Source organism: Neopsephotus bourkii, unplaced genomic scaffold (genome assembly GCF_033783945.1).
Source record: "Neopsephotus bourkii isolate Nb327-2 ecotype Australia unplaced genomic scaffold, CSIRO-AGI_Nbou_v1 NB_1825, whole genome shotgun sequence".
Classification (NCBI taxonomy): domain Eukaryota; kingdom Metazoa; phylum Chordata; class Aves; order Psittaciformes; family Psittacidae; genus Neopsephotus; species Neopsephotus bourkii.
Genome location: NW_026902298.1, coordinates 9,193,944 through 9,219,915, shown reverse-complemented (window position 1 = coordinate 9,219,915; position 25,972 = coordinate 9,193,944).

The following is a 25,972-nucleotide window of genomic DNA, read 5'->3' as shown; positions in this document are numbered from 1 at the left end:
AAGCTAAAGAGGCTAATGACAAAACCTCTCTGCCCATGGGATTAATAATGAGGAGAGAGGTGGATGTGCCACAATCTCTTCATGACAAGTGTTATTCATACTCCCCCTCAGATATGATTGGTGCATATAAATCAAAGCAGAGGCTATCTCAACATGTCCAACTCAAATCTTGAAAGAGAATGCGTAGCTGGATTTTATTTTTCTTTCAATTCTATTTAAAGGAGGAGAATAATCCTCAGTTCTTCAATATAGTGGGGAAAAAAAACAGCTCTTTTAGTCTCTCACACAGAGTACAGAATAGGGTAGAAGGCTTTGGATCCCTAAAGTGAGCAGCAGATGAGGAATGCTGTTCTCCCTTTCATAAACCAAAAATCAGAGCAGTTTCCTTGAAATCAGTCCTTTTATTGTGGTTTTTCTCTATTTCCAATAGGAACATCAACCCCTCTCCTTGTAAGCAGCTATGTAATTGCATTCCCCAAATCCAAGAGGACATGTTGACCCTCACACGGGACAAGTCTGCTGCCTCATACCATCAATTCTTATGATATACTGTTCCAGTTGCAGCTCAGAGGCTGCACAGGGAAATAGGAAGAGCTCTGACCAACTCATAGTTCAGATGAACCTCTTGGGCAACAACCAGATGAGATGCAGGCTTGGGGGGAGGCTGGAGGGACACAGTATCTCAACTGATGGAGGACTGGCGATGCCTACTTCAGACTTCAAGCCATTACCCTTATGCTGAGTTGTGTAACTGCTCTCCAGGGAGAATAAAATAGAAAACAAAAACATTAGGGCCTGACCTAAAAGCTGGATGCATCTTATTAATTTAAGTAACATTTAGGTCCAAGTTTGATCCTTCATCTCATTTGGTTGCTTTCCTTTCCTCTTTCTTGCCTGTTTCCTGGTCATTGACTATCCCATCCTTCAGCTTAAGCTGCTTAATCCATGGGGATTGTTGCTGTTCTCATTTTGTATTGCTGCCTGGGTCTGAATCCCTTCCTGCTTTTATAGCTAGCAAATGTTACACATTCCATGCTCTCAATATTTACCTATTTTAACCCTGCCCCATCCTGTTGATTTCCATAATGATTTCCCTCTCTGCAAGTCACAGCTCCATACCTCCACTCAACTTTTTGAGCCACAGAATATCCTCATTTATTTTCATTTGTAAGCACTTCTGTTGTTTCCATTTTTAGTTCAATTTTTAACTCTTTTCTTTTTACTCAGTTCTTAAGTTTTTTTAATGAGATGTGGGAGGTTGGGAGTCCTTCCCCAGCCCAGGATCCCACATCTCTCAGTATCCTCACCTTGGATCTGCTGCCTGTCAGAAACATTCACCCCACTTACACTCTCCCCTGCAGAAATACCAGGGTCCATTGATTCATCCAATGAATCCTTAAGCATCGCATCTCATGCCCCACTGTGTGGCAAAGGCAGAGCCGAAAGCATCGAGAGACAAATTATCTCCACAGCTCAGCTTATTGCTTAGCAAAAGAAAATCAAAAGGAAGATCTTCAAGGCAGATCCTATGGGAAGCCAGTGTGGTTAACAACGGAAAGAAATCCCTTCCCTCCCCACTGCTAGTAATGAATCTTCTTTCCCTTTCAGCTGGTCCCAGTCCTCCCCTTGGAAAGCTAATTTCCAATGTAGGGCACACAGGAGCTGGCTATACAGTGTTAAATCTCAGTCCCCCAGTGAGGCAGTGAGGCAGATGCTGGGGTTATTCGATGGTTATAGGTGGCCCCATGGCCGATGCAGGGAGGCTGCACCAGGGTAAGGTCACTCCGAGCTCACCCAGGGAGCCTCTCTGGGGATATCTTCCAGCCAGCAAACAAAGCAGCAGCCAGAAGGGTTAATACTGCTCAATAAGAGAACCGGCATCAAACAAGAGAGGCTTGAATCTCTCTTCCCCTGTAATACAATTTGCTGGCTGCTGAGATCCTCCCCTTATTTAACTGGGGCCTTTCTCTCAGGAGAATCAGGGCGGGTGCTGCTTGCACAGCTGCAACATTCATTTCCAGTTTGGGGGTAGAAAAGGAGTTATTTTCTCCTCCTTTGTGTCATTCCAGCATGGAATAATAAATTAAAATCCCCTCTGTGCAGAATATGACACTGAGAGACTATTGTGCATGGTGCGGCCGCCTCCTCCACCCACCCATCACCCTCTGGATACAACGCTCTCATTAACTGGACTTTTCATATAGAGACTGTTGCCCAACTTAATTTGGAACCATTTATTGGATCTGATTCACATCAACTTAATAGGGCTTTAGTTGAGTGCTGAAAATCCGTTCCTCACCAGCAGTGACTGCAAGCGTGGTTAAAGGATCATCCCTTCCAGCATACACACCAATGAGGCTCAGCCATGCTGGCCCCAGAGAGGAAGGCTTGCATGGCTATTACTGGAAACTGGGTAGGATAAAGGTATCCTAAAGGTTTCGGTCCAAAATGGCACAATGCATGTATCCCCACCTTCCCTCCCTCCCACATCCTCCTGTCCTATGCCACCCATGGTTTCTCCTCATCTTCCTGCTTCTCAGCACCAACTTAACCCCCAGCCTTGCCCAATCTTGCACCTTGCCAGACCTTTCCCTGCACCCATCCTGCCTCTTCACAACCAGTTTTCCTTTCCAGCTTCACTGCCTGCATAGCCCTTTCCCATCCTGTATCCAAGCCTCCCAAACAGGCTCAGTTTCACATATCCCAGTGGTCAGGGGGAGGTACCTAGAGTAGGCATCAAGCCATATAACACAAAATACACATCGCCCATGCACTACATCCCTATGCCTCCTGCTGTCCTTGCTTTTCCATGCCTGTTTCGTGGAAAAGCCCTGTTCCCCAAGCAGCAGCATGCTCATGCAGGCAGTTACAGAGGCAGGGATGCTGAGCAGCAAGCCCATTGGCACCATCATCCTGCTGCGCCACCAGCACTAGGGAGCAAGAAGACTTTGCTCCTTGTTCCTGAGGGATTATCCCTCCCTTTCATGCCCCAATCTGTCAGGCTGGGGAGGGGTTAAAAGAAGAGGCTGGCCTCCCCATATGCCAGGGGCTTTTCAGTGCCTAACCCCCGAGAGGCTCAGCTGTGTGTGCTGTAACGGTGCTGACTGATAAAGGCTTTTCTTTCAGCTTTCATTTCAGCTTTCATTTCAGCCCCCGCGTCTGGACCATTGTTCACATATGCCACTGATTGTGCCTGCTAAAGCTCCTTACCAAACTGGTTTTCCTCAAGGCACATGTAGCATTAAAGGGTTTCAGATGGTTGCATGCATGCAGCAGGCTGACCGCTCCACTGTGCACCTCTGCCTGCCTTCCTGCTGCTCCTCTCCTCCCATAATACATTTATAACAGAAACCTGATATATGTTATGCCTGATGTGATGTTGTGATATGGTTACTCTCTGCCTTACTGCCATATCAGCTTGCTCACGTCAGGCTGTGTTTGAAGGTGATCCGTTATCAATAACCATCACTGAAGGTTAATATCACCAACCATCACCCCTTATTGTAGGGTTACTAGTGCCACACTAGGAGGTTGTGGTTGCAGTGGGCAGCTGACCCATGGAGTAGCAAGGCCAGGCTCAGTGCTCTGCTCTTGTTCTGCTCCAGGGCACCCAAACTGAGCACTAATATCACCGTGATCAGGTAGCTGTGGCACCACCAAAATATAAACCTCATGCCCAGAATAGGCAGGAAAGGCAGAGGGAAGCTGCAAAGGGACTTCTCCCCAGTGTTCTCAGTACTGACATGCACTCTGCTTCCAATTAAAATGCAGTGAGGGGTGGAAGGGTGATGGAGCACAAAGTGATTCCCTTTCAGAACTGCCTGAAGCCCTCTGACCCTTTCTATGAAAAATTAGCATCATAATACTTGGCAGTATCATGGTGCTGTTTAATTCCTCTCCCATTTTCCTCCTGAAAGATGCAAATGGCATCACCCCTTACTAACTCTCATCATTGGAGCTCTCTTTAGAAGCAGCAAACCAGTTATTCTAAAACCAGCCTGATGGTCTTATGCTGGACCTGAGCATGGTTACACATTTCTAATGCACTGGTGGGAGAATGAGTGGGCTCAGGGTGTTTACAGCACTGTTCCTATTAGAGCAGTAGGCATTACCTGGTGCTCAGAGTGCGGGGGAAAAGTCCTCCTGCTTTGTATGCCACAAAAATGAGCAACGTTAAAGACAGACAGTGCATGAGCATCATCTTTGCTGGTTTTCATACTCTTCTGTGCAGATGAAGAGATTTTTCAAAACCCTAAAGGAAACATTGACCTAAGGCTTCTCTCTGAGAATAATGGGGAGCTTTTGCAAATCCTGCTCCCCAGGCAGAGAAAAAGCCTTTCATCTGGATAAAGGGAGACAGAAAATTATGGAGCCATGAGCTTAACTTCTCTTTCTGCACAGAAACCTGGTAACAAATAATCAAACTGTTCTTTGTGCAAGCACCTACATGATAAAGCTGAGAGAAGTTGAAGTTAATAGGAATATGTCAGGAATAAATCGTGTCAACACAATTCAATTTCCTCTTGACAGGGTAATAGGGCTTGTGGACAAGGCAGGAGCAGTCAATGTCATGTGTCTTCACTTCAGTAAGGTTTATGACACTGGTCTTCTATGACATGCTCATAAACAAGTTAGAGAAGCATGACCCAAAGGCAGTTTCTATAGACTGAGTATAAGGGTAGCTTAAAACTGCTCACATTTAATTGTCAAGTTGGGAATGATTCATCAGCTGAGATTTTGCAGTGATCATTCCTGTTAGCAGATGTTATTCAATGTTTTCATTAATGGCTGAGATGATGGAATGAGAACATACTTATTAAATTTGCAGGTGGCATTAAGCTGGGAGGGGCTGCAGGCACATTTGGCAAGAGGAAAATTCAAAAGGGTCTTGATGAGTTAAAGAAATAGTCTGAAAATAACAGCAGGCACTTGCACAAAGTACAAAGGAGGACGCTTAGGAACGAATAATCAGATTCTTAAGGAGAAGGTGTCCCTGCCCATGGCAGGGGGGTTGGAACTAGATATAAGGAGGAAATTCTTTACTGTAAGGGTGGTGAGGCACTGGAATGGGTTGCCCAGGGAGGTTGTGAATGGTCCATCCCTGGCAGTGTTCAAGGCCAGGTTGGACAGAGCCTTGGGTGAGATGGTTTAGTGTGAGGTGTCCCTGCCCATGGCAGGGGGGTTGGAACTGAATGATCTTAAGGTCCTTTCCAACCCTAACTATTCTGTGATTCTATAAGTCATTTCCAACCCTAAAGATTCTATGATAAGATGGAAATGGTGAGATAGGCAGTGGGTCTGCAGGAAGAAAGGGCTTAGAAAGCATCACCTATGCAGACTTTATGCCATTGTTACATTGTGATGGAAAATAAATCAAAATCATATTAGGATGTATGAATGCAATTTGTAAGACAAATGAAGTGAGTCTGCCTTGCTGGAGCAAGGCACTGCTGCTCAGAGGTGGCTCATGAGCCACACAGGCATTGCTGTCACCAGAGAGATGGTCTGCAGCACAGTGGAGAGGGGGAGGCCACGAGGATGATCAGGGGCTGGAGCACCTCCAGGGTGAAGACAGGCTGAGAAAACTGGAGCTGTTCAGCCTGGAGAAGAGAAGGCTGCGTGGAGACCTCAGAGCAGCCTTCCAGTATCTGAAGGGGGCCTATAGGGATGCTGGGGATGGACTCTTCATTAGGGACTGTAGTGAGAGGACAAGGGGTAATGGGTTAAAACTTAAACAGGAGAAGTTTAAATTGGATATAAGGAGGAAATTCTTTCCTGTGAGGGTGGTGAGGCACTGGAATGGGTTGCCCAGGGAGGTTGTGAATGCTCCATCCCTGGCAGTGCTCAAGGCCAGGTTGGACAAAGCCTTGGGTAATATGGTTTAGTGTGAGGTGTCCCTGCCCATGGCAGGGGGGTTGGAACTGGATGATCTTCAGGTCCTTTCCAACCCAAACCGTTCTCTGATTCTATGGCTGGGGGCAGTAGTTCTCCCAGTCAGAGCACTTTAACCAATTGCTAAATGCCTGAACACATCCCAAGGGAGAACCTTCCCAGCAGCCTCAACTGAGCAAACCCAGCGCTGCATCCTCCGGGAAATAGGCTTTATTTTTTTCAATGAAGCCAAATTGCACAATTCTCCTGCTCTGGAGCAGGGATCCTCTCCAGCTGCTCAGCGCTGTGTAAGTCCAATTAGGAGCTTGCCTGCTTTTCCTTGGGGAGCCTGTGACCGGTGATACAGTGACAAAGTCTCCCTACAACAAGCTTGTTTGTTTTCCTTCACTGCTCGCTTCCATTTGCTAATAAACAGCCTACACACACATTGAGCCCCATCTAATCTTCTGCTTCGTTACAAGTGAAATTAAATCAGTTTCTCTCATGTTACGGGGATAAAAAAACAGATGCAACCTACATTAGTTCTAAAAGTCAAGGACCTATTGGAATTCAAGCTGGGGTTTGTTGTTCCTCCTGCTTCCCACTCTGTTTTTTTTTTTGGGGAAAACCAGTTGTGGTTTAATTTTTCCACTGCAGCAAATACCCTGGAGCTTGCCCAAGCCCAGATACACCATTTGCTGGGTTCTGACATAAGCAATGGTTTCTTCTGCAGACAGTGTCACGCACAACAGAGGAAACCTGTTTGCCACCCTAAGAAGAAAGGCCCTGCTCACTGCCTTGCCATGTCCCTGTTCCAGTATCTGAAGGGGGCCTATAGGGATGCTGGGGAGGGACTCTTCATTAGGGACTGCAGTGATAGGACAAGGGGGAACGGGTTAAAGCTTAAACAGGGGAAGTTTAGATTGGATATAAGGAGTACAAAGGAGGACGCTTAGGAAGGAATAATCAGATTCTTAAGGAGAAGGTGTCCCTGCCCATTGCAGGGGGGTTGGAACTAGATATAAGGAGGAAATTCTCTCCTGTGAGGGTGGTGAGGCACTGGAATGGGTTGCCCAGGGAGGTTGTGAATGGTCCATCCCTGGCAGTGTTCAAGGCCAGGTTGGACAGAGCCTTGGGTGGCATGGTTTAGCGTGAGGTGTCCCTGCCCATGTCAGGGGTGTTGGGACTGGATGATCTTAAGGTCCTTTCCAACCCAAACCATTCTGTGATTCTATGACCCCAAGCAATGAGCCCAGCCCCTGGGGTGCTGGAGACACCAACCCATTCCAATAGCACTTTATCCTCAGGTTAGTTAGAGCAAAAGGCTCTTTTCAGTGGACATCCCCACGGTCCATCCTAGTAACATGGCAGCAGCAGGGACCTGTCATGCTGTGTTGAGAAAGCCTTGGGTATTACACTGCCCAAAGCAACACACCATGGAAAAGCAACACATGTGAGCTTAGATCTCATTAAACTCTCCCCAAACTCCTTTTATAGGATTAAAACAGGTAGGGTTTAATTAATTCACTGTCATTTTCCTGGCTGTCCCCTTGAGGAACCTGGCAGTTACTTGTGCCAGGAGGTTTAGGTCAGCTCTAATGAGCTCCCATGTCTGTAAAATATGAACCCACTGTTTATACTGGGCACGTTGGGTATAACTGTGTGAGACTTAACAAATGCTCACAGAGCCAGTTCAAAACACTCATCTTTTACCTTAAGGTACACACTGCCTTAGACAGCTGAAAATGCCATGGTGACTGCTGTTTGTTATAAAACAGGCAAAGGACTTCTTGTGTGCCTGGAGGCTTTCTTTTGCAAGGGGGAGCAAAGCTGCAAACCTGAATGTAGAGCCCTTGGAGTGGGATGTGTCCTTTAGTACCCTCTGTATCCGCTTGGACTTTCCTTCTCAAATCATCCTTTAGTGAGAGCAGGAGCTGCCCTGAGCATCAGTCTCAATACTAGTGCTGGTGCTGGGCTCCTGCTTCCAAATCTCTGCTGTCTTGCATTAATTCACCAATTTGTACAAGCTTATCTGACCTTATCCAGATGGGGGGCTTTTGTTGGGGTTATTTAATACCTTACTGGCACAGAGTATGCCTGCAACAGCCTTTCAGGGCAGAGGGGGATGCTCTGCAGTCCTACACACAGTAAGGGAGCTGTGGGTCTGATGTTAGAGCATCAGTAATGCAGAAAGAGGGTCCGTGCCCGCAGCTTGGTGCACAACTCATTGCAGTCAGTGCCACTGCAGTGCAGACCTAGATTGGATGTGTGTTGACATGCTGTTATACCCCACAAGGACGACAGGAATCTCTGTTGATTAGCAAGTACAGCACAAATGTGGTGTTTTGCTAAGTGAAGATGTTTGGGTTGTTTGCTGGAGCTGTTTCGGTTGAATAAGGAAGCACAAGGCTGAACTGCTATAATAGCTTCACTATAATAAAGCACATTGGAGGAAATGGACTTGTATAATCAAAAAGGGCTCTGCTGTAATGCACAAATAGAGTGGGTAAAGAAACTCTCACAAAGTCACCATGTATAATCTAAAGGTTACAAAGGTATGGGTGTGCTTTGCAAGGGGCTTAGGTCCCTGGACACCAAGCCAATGCGCTTCCACTGATTTAGGGCTATAGGAGTAAAAACTGTGACTATTGTGGGGGGTTTATTTCCCTATAAACAGTTTTCTGTATAAAACGAGTGGTATTTGTCAGATTTGACCCTAGGAAAGTTGCTTCTATTTACTTTCAGTGTAATTTGGGAGTGCATAGCCTTTGTAGATCCCCTCCCAACCATAAGCTGGAACTCACCCTTGCGATAAGCAAGTTCTGGTTGTAACAATGAATGCCTCATTCTTTCTCATATGTCCTTCCTACAAAGGTAGAGCTCTAGATTGCTAATTGCACTCCCTCAAAATAGCTCCCAATACTTCCCATAAAGCAGGCTCTTATCTCCCTGATAGTGCTTTAGTTTTCATTTCATGCTATTTGTCTCCTTGGCTACCTGGCCCCACTCACCTCCCAGTGCCCCAGAGGACTTATTCTTTACCCTTCTTTGGGAAAACAGCATTGTAATTTCATGGGCAGGAGTCAATTTGCCTCTCAGCAAGGTGGATGCTGGAGAAGAGCTGGAGGCACCTCTAACCACAGGGATACACTGAAAAAGTAGGCAAAGCCAGGGATTTGCTCTGCTCAGACTCCTACAGATCTGCCCACCCCATGGCTCTGCCCAAGCTGTGTCTGGCTTAGAGGCTGACCCAAACATCTGAAAAGTCCCACTGCCAATGATATGGATTTGACTTTTTCTGGCTCTGTATGTGGGGAATAGAGGTACAGCGTTTAAAACTCAGGCCTAGGTCAAGGCTTAGAGAGAGGGTGGGAGCTCATCCTAAGCAACAGACATCCCCAGAGACTCAGTGTCAAGAGATGACGTTCCTTCAGTGGTAAAACTGCTCCTTTCTGGCTATGAATAGAGGGTGATGGGAAACATGGACAGATTTATAGCCTTATTTCAAGCCTGCTTTTTATCGTTATGACCATTTTGTATTTACAGCTGAATTTTGATGGTTAGAAAGAAAGGCAACTTGTCATTGTTTTTGCTGCTTATTTACTTCTTATATCAGTTCAGCTTAAAACACATTAGGCAGAATCATTACACACAGCATCCTATGCATCCCTAGTTAAAATGGAAGTGGTTCATAGGCATTGGACTGCCTTTTGCTATAGAGAGGTGACACAGTTTTGGTCCAGAGCTCCAACGGTGGTGGATGGCTGGGCATCCCTGCAGCTGGGGATGCAGGGACAAGACAAAGGTAGCATCACCTAAGAATGAAGTACCTTCCAGATGTTTCCTGTCAGCATTAACTCTTGTTCCTTAGTCCCGATCTGCTTCACTATAAACCTAGCCCTGGCTTTGAATCTTACTTGTAAGGGGTCCATTTCCCTTCATCTGTGCTTCTGCCAAATGCTGCTGTTTCTCCTCACTCCCTGAAAGGAGGATGGATCCTGGGAATGGCTGCACTGGGAATTTGCCCCACATTCAGCACAAAGGCAGCTCCCTGAGCACCCAGAGCATGAAAGGGCCAGATGCAAGAAGGTTTCTATTTACCTCAATGGGGCTGAAAACATGTTTAGTAGATTGGCAAGGTATACTGAGAACAGAACTCAGCATGCTGGAAAACACAGGACTTGGCAAAGGCATTCATGGCATTAAAAGTATATATGTAAAGGTGCCAAGTTCTATATTTATATAGCTAGCAGCCAGTGGAACATTTCCATCCTGCTAGATGGTCACCAGGGCCCTGCTCTCCAAGGGAAAGGTGTTCTCAGGATCCAGTCATAGGATGCTAAGTGTTCTAGGCTAAATGCATCTATGTATGTCCTGCTCTGCAACCAGGGCAAACCTGCGTAAACACTTTGTCTCTCTTTTCCACTTTCCCTTGTTTACACTGACTGAGCTCATACCATTTACCCACCCTTATTTTGATGGACACCATGCACTAAGCAAATGCTACAGCTCCACTATGAGCTGCCCTAGTGTGGATCACTCCTAGTCAGCAGGGAAAGAGGGAGTTGGCTAGCCTCATCTAGCACTGCCTGACATCAGCCTGATGCAAAGTACAGGCATGGGACCCTGCACATCCCAACGTCTGGCTGTGGGCAGCAGGTCACAGCTCTCCCTCTCAAGAGGGTGGTTGAATACTGTCATGCTGTGTCCCCATCATGTACCCCGCACACAGCAGGCTGCCAGGTCGGTGCTGCACCTAGCTTCCAGGTTCCTTATAAAGCGTTTTTCCTCCTCTTTTGATTCCTCCAGCATCACAGAGTCCTCCTGGGCAGGGTCCTGCAGGCACTTAGGGCTCCTCACTGCTCAATGGGGCTTGGAGCAAACTGCTCTAGTGGAAGGTGTCCCTGCCTGTGGCAGAGGTTGGAACTGGATGAGCTTTAAGGTCCCTTCCAACCCAAACCAATTTGTGATTCTATGATTCTAAGACTTACGTTGACCCAGCAGGTGAAGAAGAGCAGGGCTGGGGTATTGTCATGTTATCCCTGCAAGCATCTTTCCTTTCAATACCGTAAGCAACTGCAGGACAGTCTGTCACAGCCTGTTCCTCACAAGCATCATTCTGCCTGCAGGGAGATGCCTTGGTGCACCTCAGCCACCAAGGCACACTGAAGGGTGATTTACTTTAGATGTAAACCTTGGCTCCCAATGAGCAAGATTGGTCTCTTTCCACTGTGCAGCTGTTGAAGGTTTTGTTCACTCTTTATGAGGTTTTTCTGTGTTTCTGTCAAAAACCCCATTACCAACAGGAGGAAATCTGTGCACACATGGGAATGTGACCAATTGCTGTTGACTGGGGAAGCAGCATCTGCATCAAACCAGCAGCCCCAGCTCTAGTGAGGGTCCTGCTTTGAATATTCACCTTCATGGTCATGCTCTGACTGCTGCCAGGAGTTGGCCTGCAGAGCTCTGGCTCTGAAAGCATCACATAGGCAAAGAGGTCTGCGGTGGATGCTCTTTCTTGCTCTGCAAGAGCCTTCCAGCTGTTGGCAGTTGCAAGGCTTCATCCAGGGACCGAAGCAGTTAACCACAGAGATGGCTGAAATGTTAAAGTAGGTGGCCTATATATGCCAAGAAACATTCACAATTGCTCTTTGATGTTAAATTTAATCTGTGGTATGCTGTGTAGGTACGGTTGGCTGTGCATCTCCTATGAATTAATTACAAAGACCTCGTCATGCACACAGGGAGCAGCGGGCAGCACTATAAATGCTACATGCAGTCATTTAAGGTTGCAAGGGGGAATCCTAATGCAAGGCTCCACCACGGTGGTTTGCCTCCCTCTTCTTTAGGAGGCTACCCTGGGGATCTCAGCTTCTTTGAGCAATGGGCTGTGGTTTGAGCTGATCCCACTTCATCCATGAGCTCCTTCCTCAGTCACCAGCACCCCAGGGTGATGCAGAGATGAGACACACGCTTGGTCTGGATGCTGCAGATGCACTTCCTCTTTAACAAAAGGATTAAAAGAAAACTGGATCTGGTGCAGAAAGGGAACAAACAGAATGACAGGGAAGCTGTAATGGGGTTACCTGGTGGAGAGTGGGTCACTGGGACCCAGGTTAGCATTGTTGCCTGCATTTTAGGCAGAGTGCCCTAGGAAAATGAGATACACCTTGCTAAGATGCCTGTGCCAGCGCTTGGTTTGATTTTCTTGTGACCTTTCGCTCTCACCTTGCACCAACGAGCTCTGAAGTCTTTACTTTGCAGCTCAAAAAATACATTGCTGCTTAACTGCTGTCAGGCTATAGGGAACACATGATGTAGCATGGGTACACACCAGGTACATGCCAGCCCAAAACCTGGCTTATGATGGGCCCCTAAGGCAGCTCACCTCCCTGATTGGCAAAAAGATACAGCCAGCATCCTTTTCAGAAGGGAGAAGTCACGTCCTTTCTTTCTCCTCTTTCTTCCCATCCTTCTGACCCAAAGCTTCAGCAGAGAAAATCAATTAACACAAAGGAGAAACATCTCACTTTCAGCCCACAAGGTGACAAAAGAAAAGCAAAGAGCAACCAGAAACAAAGAGTTAGAATGGAAAAGCTCAGGCAGCCTCATATTTGTCAATGTAAAACCGCTGTGGTACCTACCCCAACATCATTGCTCACCTACCTCTCCTCCTCAAAGCACTTTGGGATCATTAGCTAAATTGGCTTACATTCACATAGAAGAGGGAGAGGAGTATCTGAGCATCAAGGGCACAGGCTGCTGGGATGCACAGGGATGGAGAGCACCTGGGCACAGGGCAGCTCAGCTGCTTCCTACCACTGTGATTTGGAAACACCTCTGCTGGGCTTTCCAGAGCAAGGCTGAGAGTTCAGGGAATGAAGGAAGCCGTCCCTTACCCCTGCTTTCATTGGGGCAGCAGCACAGCCATCACTGGAGCACCCAGCACGGCTGCCCTTGGAGGCAAGGGCTCCAAGCAAGGCTTATTCATCGATTTTCCAGCTCAAATCAAAGAGGACAGGGCTGGGCGGGAGCTCTGTCCCTGTTTCTATGTGTCATTCATTTGCTTCTATAGCTCCTTTTGTTGCAGCCTCTCATTGTCTTTCGAAGCCTTCCAGATGGGCCAGAGCATCACCAGCCCCAGCGTGGTGCCTGGGTTTAGGGGAAATGACATCTCGCTTCGTTAGCTCTGACACTTGCAATGATGCTCCAAGCAGCCCCTTTCCCTTTCCCCTGTGCTCTACGATGCAAGATGTGCTCCTCGTGGGTACCAGAGGGCAGGCAGGCTGCCTGTGCTGCCTGCCTCTGCCTGTACCTGCAAATCAAAGCACAGGCAGCTCTTTTCCTGCCGGTAGCTGTGGGAATCATGAAGTTAAGAGCCACGGTCCCCACCATCACATCCCTTTGCCCCCCTGCCTGCTCTGCCTGCATCACAGGGGAGCAGAAACACAGCACAAGGTATAATCATGGGCCATTTATAAGTGACAGTCGCATGGAAATCAAACCCAGGTATAATCACCACGCTGCTGTTGCCGGCACAGCACCTGGGAATGGCAGCAGGCAACAGACCCTGCTGGGATAATATCTGCTTCGTAATATTGCCACAGTTCGACAACAGACTCTCAGAAAATACCTTTCCATTCAGATTCATGCTTCTTTGATGTACAATACACAGTTTGCCTGCTTTCCTCATGGGGAATCCAGTTGCTTGTTGTTTGCTGAGCATCCAGGAGGGCTTGGAAGATAACATACCCTAGGTGGAAGGCTGAGGAGAAAGGCAAAGTGTTCATCGAGGAGGTGGCCTTGTGGTATCTTGTTTGTAACAGGAAATATGATGTTATTATAGATATGTTTCCAGAGCAAACTGAATATAAGACCTTTAGATACTGAAGCCACGATGCTGCTGCTCCTGGGGCTAAGGAAAAGACTTCCCTACTGCCAAAGATGTCCATGAGGAAAAAAACCCATGTGGAGAAGGTGCCACAGCTTCAAACTGTACCTCGCTTAACACAACTGCTCCACACATGCACTCCATCACCACAAGCCCATACAGAAGAGCATGTCACCCGTTGTTTCCCAATGTGCTATGTCCTTTAAGTACAGGACACAAGAACTGCCAGTGGCCAGAGATGGATGCCAAGCAAACTCAGTGAGAAAATAGACACATTTTTCTCCACAAAGCTGATTAAATATTATATTAGATATTATATTATATAGATATATTATATAGCTATGATATTATAAAGATGTTTCTGGAATGGGACTTGATCCCCATCCCATCAGGTTTTTGTATCGAGGGAGGCTGTGCCCACCCTGTAGACTTGTTGGTTTCAAGCTGCTGCCTACAGGACGTGCACAATGGGATGGCTTTTTCCCTTGCCACCCATGTGCCTTGTGTAAGGCTGTGTGGGGAAAGGCAAGGTGACCTGTTTGGGTTTGTGTTGACTGGAGGCCTTTAGCAGTCAGGAAGGTAACTTCAGCAAAGCAGCTTTATGGTAAAAGCTTATCCTGGCTGCCTGTCTGGAAAGGATGCTGCAGCCAAGGAGAAGCACATATTATCACACTCAATACAGCTCTAACTACATGAAATTCAAGAAGCTGTGATGGATAGAGGAGCTTGGACTACACAGTCTAATCATCTCCTCTGGTCTAACACCTTGTGGATGTAACACTAAGAGCATTTTCTGTAGCATCTTTCAAAGGAAACACAAGGAAATATTTCCTAGTGTGAGAAAACGACAATCTAAAGGGTGGAAATTGAAGCCAGCAACTGTCTCAATGTGCTACAGGGACAACAAAACAATCTCAGGTACAGGGCATAAAAAGACTGAAAAGAAGACACTCATAAGTACTCAGAGAGGCTCAGAGCTGATGGGGTGAGTAAGCAGAGGGAAATGCAGCTGCAGGGTAACAGCAAAACCAACACTACAGGGTTTTGAAAACAAGGGTGGCAATCAATCCAGAAAGGTGTGGAAGGCTGCAAAGGGCAAGAAAAACAGGGAAAACAGGGAAAGGATTATTAAACTATCCCAATGTGTCCTTCTTTTACAGTGTATGAAGTTTGTACCCATCCTGCAGAGACCACAGAGCTTCTTGAAGGAGCCTCATAAAGATGCTGGTGTACCTTTTCAGTGATAGCTGGGTATCCACAGACTGCTTCCAGCTCCTTCAGGTGACACTTGAGGTATCGCTTGTTGATGTCTATTTGTTGTGGCTTTTTTGGTTGGTTGGGTTGGGTTTTTTTATATAGATATATATTATATATAATATATATAGATTATATATATTTCATATTGGGGTTTGCTTTGGTTTGGGGTTTTCTTCTCCTAAAAATGCAATTTCAGCAAAACCATTGATATGTCTGATGCTGCTTCAGGTAAAACCTGAAGAGGTTATTTATAAAGTCATTATTCCAATGGCACTTAAGTTTTCTGCTTTCTTGGGTACACACAAAATTATTGCAAGGACAGGGATTCAAATGCATCACTTTGCCCTGAATCCAAATGATCTGACTTGAAACAACACTTTATGGGATTTCCTTGAAAAAAGAACAAAAAAGAACAAAAAGTTATTGACCATCTGGAGCCTACTTTTTTTCTTTCTTGGCCTAACCACGTTTCAGAGATAAGAAACAGCAATTTTTTCATCCCCTTTATTGTCCCGCAACATTTGTTCATCTGATATGCAGCACCCACGAAGGAGAGCATCCTGGAGACACACACCACATCTCTGTGCTTCCCTGCCAGGGGAAAAGGCTGCTTTGTTTTTAAAGCAGCTTGGATCTTGTTCCCAGCGAAGACAATGTCGCTGTCATCATCTTCCAGCCCCACTTTGGGGGCAGAATTAGGTCACATCATAAGAAGTGATCCTAGACGTGGGGAGATGTAAGGACAGGACAAGGGGGAATGGCTTTTAGCTCAAAGAGGGAAGATTTAGATTAGACATTAGCAGAAGCTCTTCCCTGTGAGGGTGCTGAGGCGCTGGCACAGGGTGCCCAGAGAAGCTGTGACTGCCCCATCCCTGGCAGTGTTCAAGGCCAGGTTGGACACAGGGGCTTGGAGCAAGCTGCTCTAGTGGAAGGTGTCCCTGCCCATGGCAGGGGTTGGAACTGGATGAGCTTTAAGGTCCCTTCCAACCCAAACCAGTCTGGGATTCTGTGATTTTCCTATGACACGAGGGGACAGATGGTCAGAGCTGTCAGATGTGCTAATAAAAAACCAGACTCATCTACAGACTATTGATTATTTTCTCCTCTTCAGTGTTTCCAGCAGCTGCCTGCCGCCCACTGAGATGGATGTGCTGCCCTACTCAAGCCCCTTCCACAAAACAATTTCATCCTTCCCCTGATCACCTTGCTGACATAACTAAATAAACCAGCTCTGCACCCACTGGATGCTGCGGAGGCAGAGGGATGGCTGCGAATGCTTGAGGATGGCTGCAGCCTCCAGCCCCTGGACAGAGACCACCCTCACCTCCCTGAGCCCAGGAGGAGAAATACAATCATAGAAAGGTTTGGGTTGGAAGGGACCTTCAAAGCTCATCCAGCCCAGACCCCTGCAATGAGCAGGGACATCTTCAGCTGGATCAGGTTGCTCAGAACCACATCCAGAACTGAGTATCTGCTCTAGGTTCCCACCCTGCTTCCTCTTAGCACGTATTTTAATGTTCAGCACTGGATATAACAGATGCTCTTGAGGTATCTGCCTCAGCACATTTCAGAGGCATCACGTTTAACAGGCTGTCCTATTCAGAGATGCAGAAGGCAGGCTGGTGTTTCTCCAGCCCAGGACTGCACAGAGCTCTGCTGTGCCTTGGAACTAGGGCTCCATGCATCACATAAAAGGCTTTCTCCTCTATGAGGCTGGATGGCTGTGAGACCTTTCTCCTTTGCAGATGTTCCTCTGCCAGACATCCATGAGCACAGCTCCATGGCACCACGGTCTCCCCTCTTCAGTCCCCACTGCTGCCCATGGACCTCAGGACTCTGTCCCCAAACTCTCCCCAAAGCACAGAACATTCCTTAGGGACAGTTCACATGCTTTTCCTTTCCCTTTTCCCTCTCATCCAGGCTCCAGCTGGCTCAATGGCAAGCGCAGCCCTCTCCCTGCTCCCCTTCTCCTCACCCTGGTTCACAAAGCCTCCAACCCAGGCCTTCCCCAGGTCCATAGCTCAATTTCCTTTTCATCCTTCCTTCTCCACCACCAGAATAAGTGCCTCAACCAAAGCTCCTGTGGGACATGGAGCTAGTGACTGAACCATTTGCTTTCCTCAGTCCTGCAGTACCACGCTGCATCCCAATGTCAGCCCCAAGCCATGGGAGGAGATGATACACCAAAGTGATTGTGTATGTACTAAAGCTGTTGTGAAGGCAACTAAAGACTATGAGTAGACCCCTGTAAGGATGCAGCATTGTGCAGGTGAAAGCCCTCCCACAGATCAGCTCCTGCCCTTTTAAGTCTTCTCCCAAGTGCCTCCTGAGATGCTGCCTGCATCCTGTTGCTTGGGGAGCCGGAGGGAAATGCACATGAAAGCCTGAGGTTACTCATCAAACCACAGTCCCACAGAGCAGTACTAATGCTGTGACCCCATGCAGCATCAAAGAGAGAGGGGCAGAGCTGAGAGCACGTTTTGTGGTGCTTGTCTTGCCATTGAAATACTTAGCAGGGAGGACAAAGGCTCTTCCCAAGCCATTGAATGAGGAAAAGGTGGGTGGGAGATCTCAAATAAAGCAGAAGGCCTCTGGCTCTTGTTTGTGAATTCAGACCTTGTCTGAGGGTTCATATGTTCAAGAGCACGTTTATACATGCCAGGAATAACCCCGGAGCCCCTCGTGACACCGGGTGACACAAATGCTTGAATCACTTCTGAACAATGACGTTTAGTACTTGTGAGCCACCCTCTGCTCGTTCCTCCTTCAAAACCATCCCAAGCGATCTCCTTGAATGCAAGTTTCTCTTTAAAACAGACAGCGTGACATATTTTGACTTCCCTTGTTTGACAATATCACCGTTATTTCATCTCAGTAACGTAAAACATGATCACTTCAGCTTTGCCTTCTCCTTTTCTTTGCTCTGTGTGCTTTTGTATTACATTATCGCCTTTCAGTGCCACAAAGCCCAGATGGAGTGCGTATAATATTTCATGTCTTGTGCGTATTCTGGCACAATCACACTGAAGATTTTGAACTTTATCACAGTGAAATGTTCCACTATTGCCAAGCCAGGGCTGGATTTGTTGTGGAATTTTGGTCTGTTTTTTTTTCTTCCTAGTATTCAATCTTCAGGGTTTTTTTTTGCCCCTGTTATGCAGCAAAACCAGCTATTGAAATGTCAGATATTCCCTCTGCAGAAATGTTCTGTTTCCCAAAGGTTCATTACTTGGCTTCTGTGAAATGAGAGATTTCAGCCCAGTTCCCAGCAGATGAGCCATCCATTTCTAACAGGACACCCTTGTGTTTGCAATGACCTCATCACACTGGATGGTTCAGGATGCAGTTCCCCATTAGGCTTTGTCTATGAGGTTAAAGCAAGTCCAGAGGTTCCCACCCCATCCTGCCTCTCTGTTTCCCCCACCCAGCACATCACCCTGCTCCTGTTTCCATGCTCCTCCTCTAAACCTCTACACTGAAATGAGCTGGGTCAAATGCAACAGAAATCCAAGGAGCAGCATTAGGACAGAGACTGAGCTGCCCCACTGCTGCCACCCCTTCGTGTCCCCAAGGTTTGCTGTTTACCACACTGTCATTCTCTTTTGTTACAATCCCATCTGGTCTGAGCTAAATGCAACATGAACACGCTAGCATGCTGGACTTGTTCTCGGAGCATCCCTTCAAAGGGATGCAGAGATGTAAGCCCCGTACCAGGACAGGCTCTGCTGGAGGATGGCGGGGACAGCCAACCCTGGAGCTCCTATGCAGAATCAAAGCCAGGCTCTTCGCCTGCACCAGCTCACTTGGATAAAACAAGTCTGTTTCCCTGTGCCCACGTTTATTCTCTTTTGCCCATCACAGGGAATTGTGTAACAGTGCTCAACACCACGCCCCCATACCCAGAATGTCCGAAGCCCCGTTTGTATTGCAGGGAAGGCCTGGGGCAGTCCCGCTTCCCCCTCTTGAACCCATGGAGGTGAAACACCCCTCTGGCTCCTTCCCAGCCTTTGTTGCTCCACGTTAACGATTGATACCCCCCGCCCCTTCCCTCCTTCCCTCCCAGGCCCTTGGCCGCTGCTCTTTGTTCCCCCGCGTTAACCCGCACGGAACCCGCAGGTAACGCGCACCCATCCCGTGCCGCGCACGCATCCACTGCTTCCCAACGGGGCCGCCCCGTCGGGCGGTGGCGGCGGCGGGTCCCGCCCGCTGTGGGCCGGCCCGGGCGGGGCGGGCGGGCGCGGTAAAGGCGGTGCCGAGCGGGGCCGGGCTCAGTCCGGATCGCTTCGCTCATGGGGTAGCCGCAACGAGCCCTGGGGACCCTCCCCGCGCTGCTGCCGCCGGTGGGACGTGCATTAGGGGGCGGTGAGTACCGTGCTTGTCCCCCCACCCGCGCCGCCCGACGGGGTCTCCCTAAGCGGGGGTTTGGGGGTTTCGGGGGCGCGGACCCCGTCGTGTCCCTCGGAGGTGGCCCCCCGGTGTCAGGATGGATGCACGGATAGATGGACGGTGGGAGCAGCCCTTGTGCTGCCCGCGCACGGGTGCGGCGGGACTGTGCGTGTTCTCCGTCCTGGCCGTGCGCGGTCCGTGTGGGATGAGGGAAGGAGGAGGAGGTGATGGAGCGCTGCATCCCGGTGGGAGGGTGGCAGGGTACCCGGCGGCACGGGGGGACTGTGGCCGTGAGGTGATGTGCGGGTGAGTGTCTTGGCTGGGAGCTTTGTGGCTGTCGCTGGACTCCAAGGGAGTCCCATGCCGCTGCGTTCCTGGAAGTGCTTATCCTTTAACTGCTTGCTCGGGAAAAGCCACAGGAGGAAGGACTGTGGTCCCCAAACGGGAGCTGAATGGGGAGGCTGGGAAGTCAGCCTCGATGGCTGAGTCCCCTGCGACTGGGATGAGGGAGGCTGACTGGCTGCGCTCCCGTGGGTTGTATCCCTGTAGCTGTGCTGGGGAGTGCTGGCTGCAGGGAGGGCTTGGCCATGGGGGAGAGGTTGGAACTTGGAAGGGTATGAAGGGAGAGGGATGCATGAGAGCTGTGATGCAAGAGGGAGCTGGGGAGAGGAGATGGGACAAGCCCCGGCCATCACAGAAGGGGAAGGGGAGAAGAGGCAGCGCTCAGCAGGCTCTGCATCCCTGTCTGGGCACTCGCGTATCCCTGCACAATGAGATGCTACTTTTATCTCTGCTGATCAAGTGCATTGCTGTGTCTGGAGCAGCAGCAGCTTTAGGGCTTTCCTGGTGAGTGCAGCTCAGAGCAAACCAGGATAAGGAAGAAGCAGCCCATGGCAAGAGGTTGGAACCGGATGATCTTAAGGTCCTTTCCAACCCAAATCAGTCTATGATTCAGCGTGTGCTCCTTGCCCTGCACTGCACTGCATAGGGCTGGACTGTGTGGAGCCTTTCCCTTACATGAGCAATGTCCTTGTCCTTCTCACAGCTGCTCAAGAGACGGGGCCAGCAAAGTCTGAGCTGCAAGTACTTAAATGGGTACCATTTAATCCATCTCCTCTGTCTGCACAGGCTGGCAGTTATAAATGCCGGCAGCAACCAAAGCCCTTGTTGACATTAGGTCTACCACCAGTATAGCTGAGCCATGAGAAACTACAGAGTATGCAAGAGCACTGGCTATTCTGGACTTGGCATAAATAACTTGCTTAGTAACTCTATTTGCACTAAAGCAGAAGCTGCTGAATAACAGTCTGTGGATGAGGAAAGTGGTTTTTAAATAAATAAATAGTAGTTACTGTTCAGGAAGGGGAGTTTCCATTGGGATAAAGTTTTCTTAGGTTTTAGTGAAACCCAAAAATAAGCAGAATCTAAGACTCAGCATGAAGGCGCCTCAACTAGCCCTAACCATATCTCAGCTGGGTTGCATAAATACACCTGATGCATGCACATCATGAGGGACACCATGAACATGCAGTGTCCTGGTGCCCTCAGCAGACAGGGGCTGGGTACTGATGGCAAAGTGGGACTTGATTGCTTCAGAACGTGTCTGTGTGTTCTTGTCTTTGTCTGCTGTGCAGAGCAAGGTCGAGGGGGCTTTTCTCTGGGGAGGTGATTTGTCCCAGCCAAGAGGCTGAAGGTGGTGTCTGCCATACAGTGCCAGGGGAAGTTGATCCCTTCTGCTTGTGGGTCTGTATGAGGATTTATTATAGAGATATGGGAGCACGAGAGCATCTCCAGAGATGGACATCAAGGTGGGGCTTGTGGTGGCCATTGATAATAAACCACAGAGATGCTCTGCCCTCAGGCTTTTTGTCTGTTTGGGGCTGCGCTGAGGCTGGGGCCTGATCCAAAGGGAAACGTTTTCCTATTGTTCTCACTGAGCATCGAGTGCTGAAGTGTGCAAAATGCCCAGAGTACATCTGCAGCTGGTGTTCACTTGTCCTGAAGGTCAGAGTGTTCAATAGCAGGGGCTGGGGCTGGGAGGGATGGTTCCACATGCCAGTTCCAAGCACCACTTTGAGCTTTTTGCATCGTGACATGTTCCTTGCTGTATGTGTGCTTGGTCCCAATCCAGTAGGTCCCCAGATTTCTAATGAGAATGGCTAAATGCTGTTAGAACACAAGAGCATCTCCCTCTGTTGCAGACAGAGTGAGCTGCCCAGGAGGCTTCATATTGACCTGGGTGCTATTCTGGCTTGGCAAGAGTGAGACAAGACCAATGGGACCATGAAGTAGAGGAGTATTTCTTCCTAGTGCTGTTTTTGGTTTCAAGCCTTCCTCTTGCACAGGAAGAAAACAGCACACGTGCACCCGAAAGATGTTGAGATTGTTTATGTTCTGCTCCTGGCCTGGCTCCAGGGGGAAGGGTTTGATGACCTTGGCACTATTGGGACATTATTTATAGAAAGCAGATCTTCTGGGCTTTGTGTTTTTGACATAGGAATGTGAAAACAAGCTTTGGGAGGAAAAGACCCAGCGCTGGCCCCCACATATATTGGGACTTTCTCCAAACCAGGAAGAGCAATACTTAAGGGGTGAGCAGGTGTTCACATTGCTTCCTGCCTTCCCTTGGAAAACAGGGGTTGGCTCTGCCTGGGGAACGCACGCCAGCACGAGCTCACTCCATGTTTGAAGAGGTTTTGTGCAAGATGCTGAAAGACGTTCACAAAGAGAAACCCAGCTACAACCAAAGATACTTTAATGGTTCAGGCACAAAGGGAAATAACAAATGACTCTCTGGCCCTCTTGGTTTTCTCCTGTTTGAAGCTTTATGTGATCTGCAAGGGTTAATGCCTCTTGGAGTGTTTCGGTGCCCATCTGTGGTGCTGGTGAGTGTGACTGACCCCGATGACAGATGGAGACAATGAGACTGGGAGATGCACAGGGTCTTGCTGGATAGCCTACCGCACAGTAGCCAGTGCTATAGCTAAAACCCCAGCAGCAAACTTTCCATCTGGGCTTCACAGTGTGGTACATTTCTCCCCCTCATCAGTTAGCTAAATCCCTAAATGTCCTTCTACCCATCTGTATGCAAACTAGGGACTTACTGAGCATGTTTGTGCATTGGTTTTGATGGGGAACTCCTTGCCTATGCTGTACCTGACCCATCTCTACCAGGCCTTGGTTGGACCCTTACCCAGTTCATCTTACAGGGCAAAACCAAGGACTTGGAGGGTATCACAGGATCATCATTTTGGACATCCCAGAGGATTTCCAAATCCACAGTCTGGGAGAAAGCTCTAGTCCAGATTTATACCAACAACCACTGTGGTTGTGGGGAGGAGGGAGGAAAGATTTGCTGCCAAAACAGGGAAATGAGAAAACAGTCATAAATAGGTTTAATGCTAAAGGTGAGAGGCTTCTGTTGATGCTGGTGGTAAGAAACCATGTGCTCACTTTGTGAACCTATAGGGCCCAAATCGGAAGCCTGAGCGTATGGACTGGTAGCTGGCTCCATTGCTGCAGAGCTTCCTAGGAGTTTTTGTTAGGGATTTGGATTCAGACAATTTAAGTCAAAGGCGAGGAGGAGAGCATGGGGCGAGAAGCAGTTAGAAATAAATCAAAGAGTGATGCTGTAGTCCGGTCTCCTGGGGAGCGGCATTAGCAGTAGGAGTTGATGTAGCCGGAGATGCGCACAGAGGAGTGTCTGATAACACTGCCCACCGCCAACCTCATTGTTTGAAGGGATTCTGTGTTTCATAGGGAGATTAGCACATCATCCCCTTGGCAGCTGCCTGCCGCTGCATTCGGAGGGAGAAATCCCTCCTTTTCTTATTGAAATCAGGCAGGACTTCAACTGCCAGCCCAGGGGGGCAGGAGGAAGGCAGGTGCAGGCAGAGCAGCACACAAAGGCTTGCAGCCCTCTTGTTTTCGGCTGTATCCTGCCCGGGTTGAGAAAGTCAACAGTTAGAGGCTGTGTCAGCAGCCAGACCTATAGAGAAACCCTACAAGTCTCCAGGAAACTACTGTGGGTGACTCAGCTGGTGTTTTTGTCTGAGTACACTTTCATTCAGTGACCCATGAGGGCAGTAGGAGCACTCTTTTGTGGTGGTGCCATCTTATACGAGTGAAATACAAACCTCTGGTGTCTGGTTGGTTGTGGTTGTGGAAAGGCTTAAAAGCTTTTCCAGCCGGCAGAGAGTATGTCAGGAATCCACTGCTGAGCCCTAAAATCACTCCAGCCCTTGCTGGGGTTTAAACTGACACAGGGGAGATGAAGGTTGGATACAAGGAAGAAGCTCTTCCCTGTGATGGTGCTGAGGTGCTGGCACAGGGTGCCCAGAGAAGCTGTGGCTGCCCCATCCCTGGCAGTGTTCAAGGCCAGGTTGGACACAGGGGCTTGGAGCAACCTGCTCCAGTGGAAGGTGTCCCTGCCCATGGCAGGGGTTGGAACTGGATGAGCTTTAAGGTCCCTTCCACCCAAGCCAGTCTGGGATTCCATGATGTAGGCAGCATCCTCACTGGTCCCTGTATGGTGTTGCTGGTAACAAGATACATGGGCAATGGCTTGGGCACAGCCTGGGTGCAGACATGCTCTAACAGGAGCCTGTTATAGAAATGGGGGGGCATATTGCCAGCAGCAAAGGAGTTCCAGGAAGCAAGCTATTGTCTTAGGAAAGAAGGTATCTTAAAGGTTCATGGTTTTAAGCCCCTCTGAATCCTTCTCTTGACGTTTAATGTCAGTTGCTTGGCAAATCATTCTTGATAAATGCTCGGTATTATACCAAGGAGACAGAAATCATAGAATCCCAGACTGGTTTGTGGTGGAAGGGAGTTTAAATCCCATCCAGTTCCAATCCCTGCCACTGGCAGGGACCCCTTCCACTAGAGCAGCTTGCTCCAAGCCCCTGTGTCCAACCTGGCCTTGAACACTGCCAGGGATGGGGCAACCACAGCTTCTCTGGGCACCCTGTGCCAGTGCCTCAGCACCCTCACAGGGAAGAGCTTCTGCCTAAGAGCTCATCTCAGTCTCCCCTCTCTCAGGTTCAAGCCATTCCCCTTGGCCTGTCCCTACAGACCCTTGTCCAAAGCCCCTCTCCAGGTTTCTTGTCAGCCCCTTCAGGTATTGGAAGCTGCTCTGAGGTCTCCCTGCAATCCTCTCTACTCTAGGCTGAACAAACCCAGCTCAGTGCAAGCTGTTTCCGTAAGAGGGGAAGAGGAAAACTCAAACTCTGCAATACTGGGTCCAGGGGAGCTGAGTGGTATTGGTTTTTCACCAAAATCTTTGTGGCCTAGGAAAAAAGTTGCTGCTTTATTAATAAATAGCTGCAAACACTGCTTCATAGAAAGTGAAAATGTGTCAGGAGTCAAAGTCTACACAAAACAAGTTTGAAGATTTTAGACCATCTGTCTGCACATTCCCAGGTTGTTTTCATGGTAAGTGAGAATAAAATGTAGCTGCCTTTAATACCAGCGTTGCTGGTGGGGGCTCTGTAAGATCTGAAGAGCAGGCACCTCTAATGCATCATCCCACCCTCCTTCCCCATTGCCTTGCCCAGTGCAACTGTTTGTTCGGTGGGATGTATGACTGTGATATTGCATTGCCTGCTGGTAAACCCTCTGGTGCTGCACATCACTTATTCAACAAGTCCCTTGTGTGAGCTGTGTCAGTGTCCACTGCTTAAATCTCTGGGCAAGCAGGATGCACTGAGGGTTGATGGATGGCGGTATAATAAAGCAGTTGAGCCTATCCCCTCCAGCCAATTTATTCCCTGCATCACATCACCATGCAAACCAAGTGCCTGTCATTTGTGTTTGCAAAGAACATGAGGGAGAAGAGACAAGCCTGCAACCCCCAGAGCCACGGCTGCACAGAATGTCATTACAGGTAAAGTAATGGGGAAAGTGTTGACTAGACCCTGACACTTCTGTGCCATGAGCTCTTTTAAGCAGGAGGCTGAGCTATATGCTTGTTGATAGACATGTATATATACAGATATACACAGCAGCAAAGCACTATGTGTGTGTATACACACACTGCTGTATGATGCTAATAGTGCTGGAGCTTGTATCTATCTGAGTATCTGAGACTTAAAAGTGTGGAACCAAGGGAAGGTCCTTAAATAATCCTTGATCGTAGAGATGGGGCATCTGGAAACACTGGTTTCTGTGGTTACTTGGGACTCTGATTTGCCAGTGCTGCTGCTGTTAGCACTTTTGTTTCCTGGGTGTTCCTGTTGCTTCTGTGTCCCTGAGGAGTCAAAGGCAGGGAGAAGGACTAGTTCATGGTACCTTTATCCTTGCTTTCCTAAGGCTTCTCTCTTCCTACCAGGCGAGACGTGGGGCATCTCAGTTCTTCTCAAGGCTATTCCTACCACCAAGGCTATTGATGCCATGCACTGACATCCACCCATTTGTCACCTCTCTACTGTAAGAAGAGAATTCTTGCTTTAGATCCTTAGGCTGATGTGCATCCTTTGTGGCTGTGACTAAGAGCCACTTAGGACATACCTTCTCCATGCCTAACAGAAGAGAAGGTAGCCAGCCCCTTTCCTTGCAGGTTGCTATCTA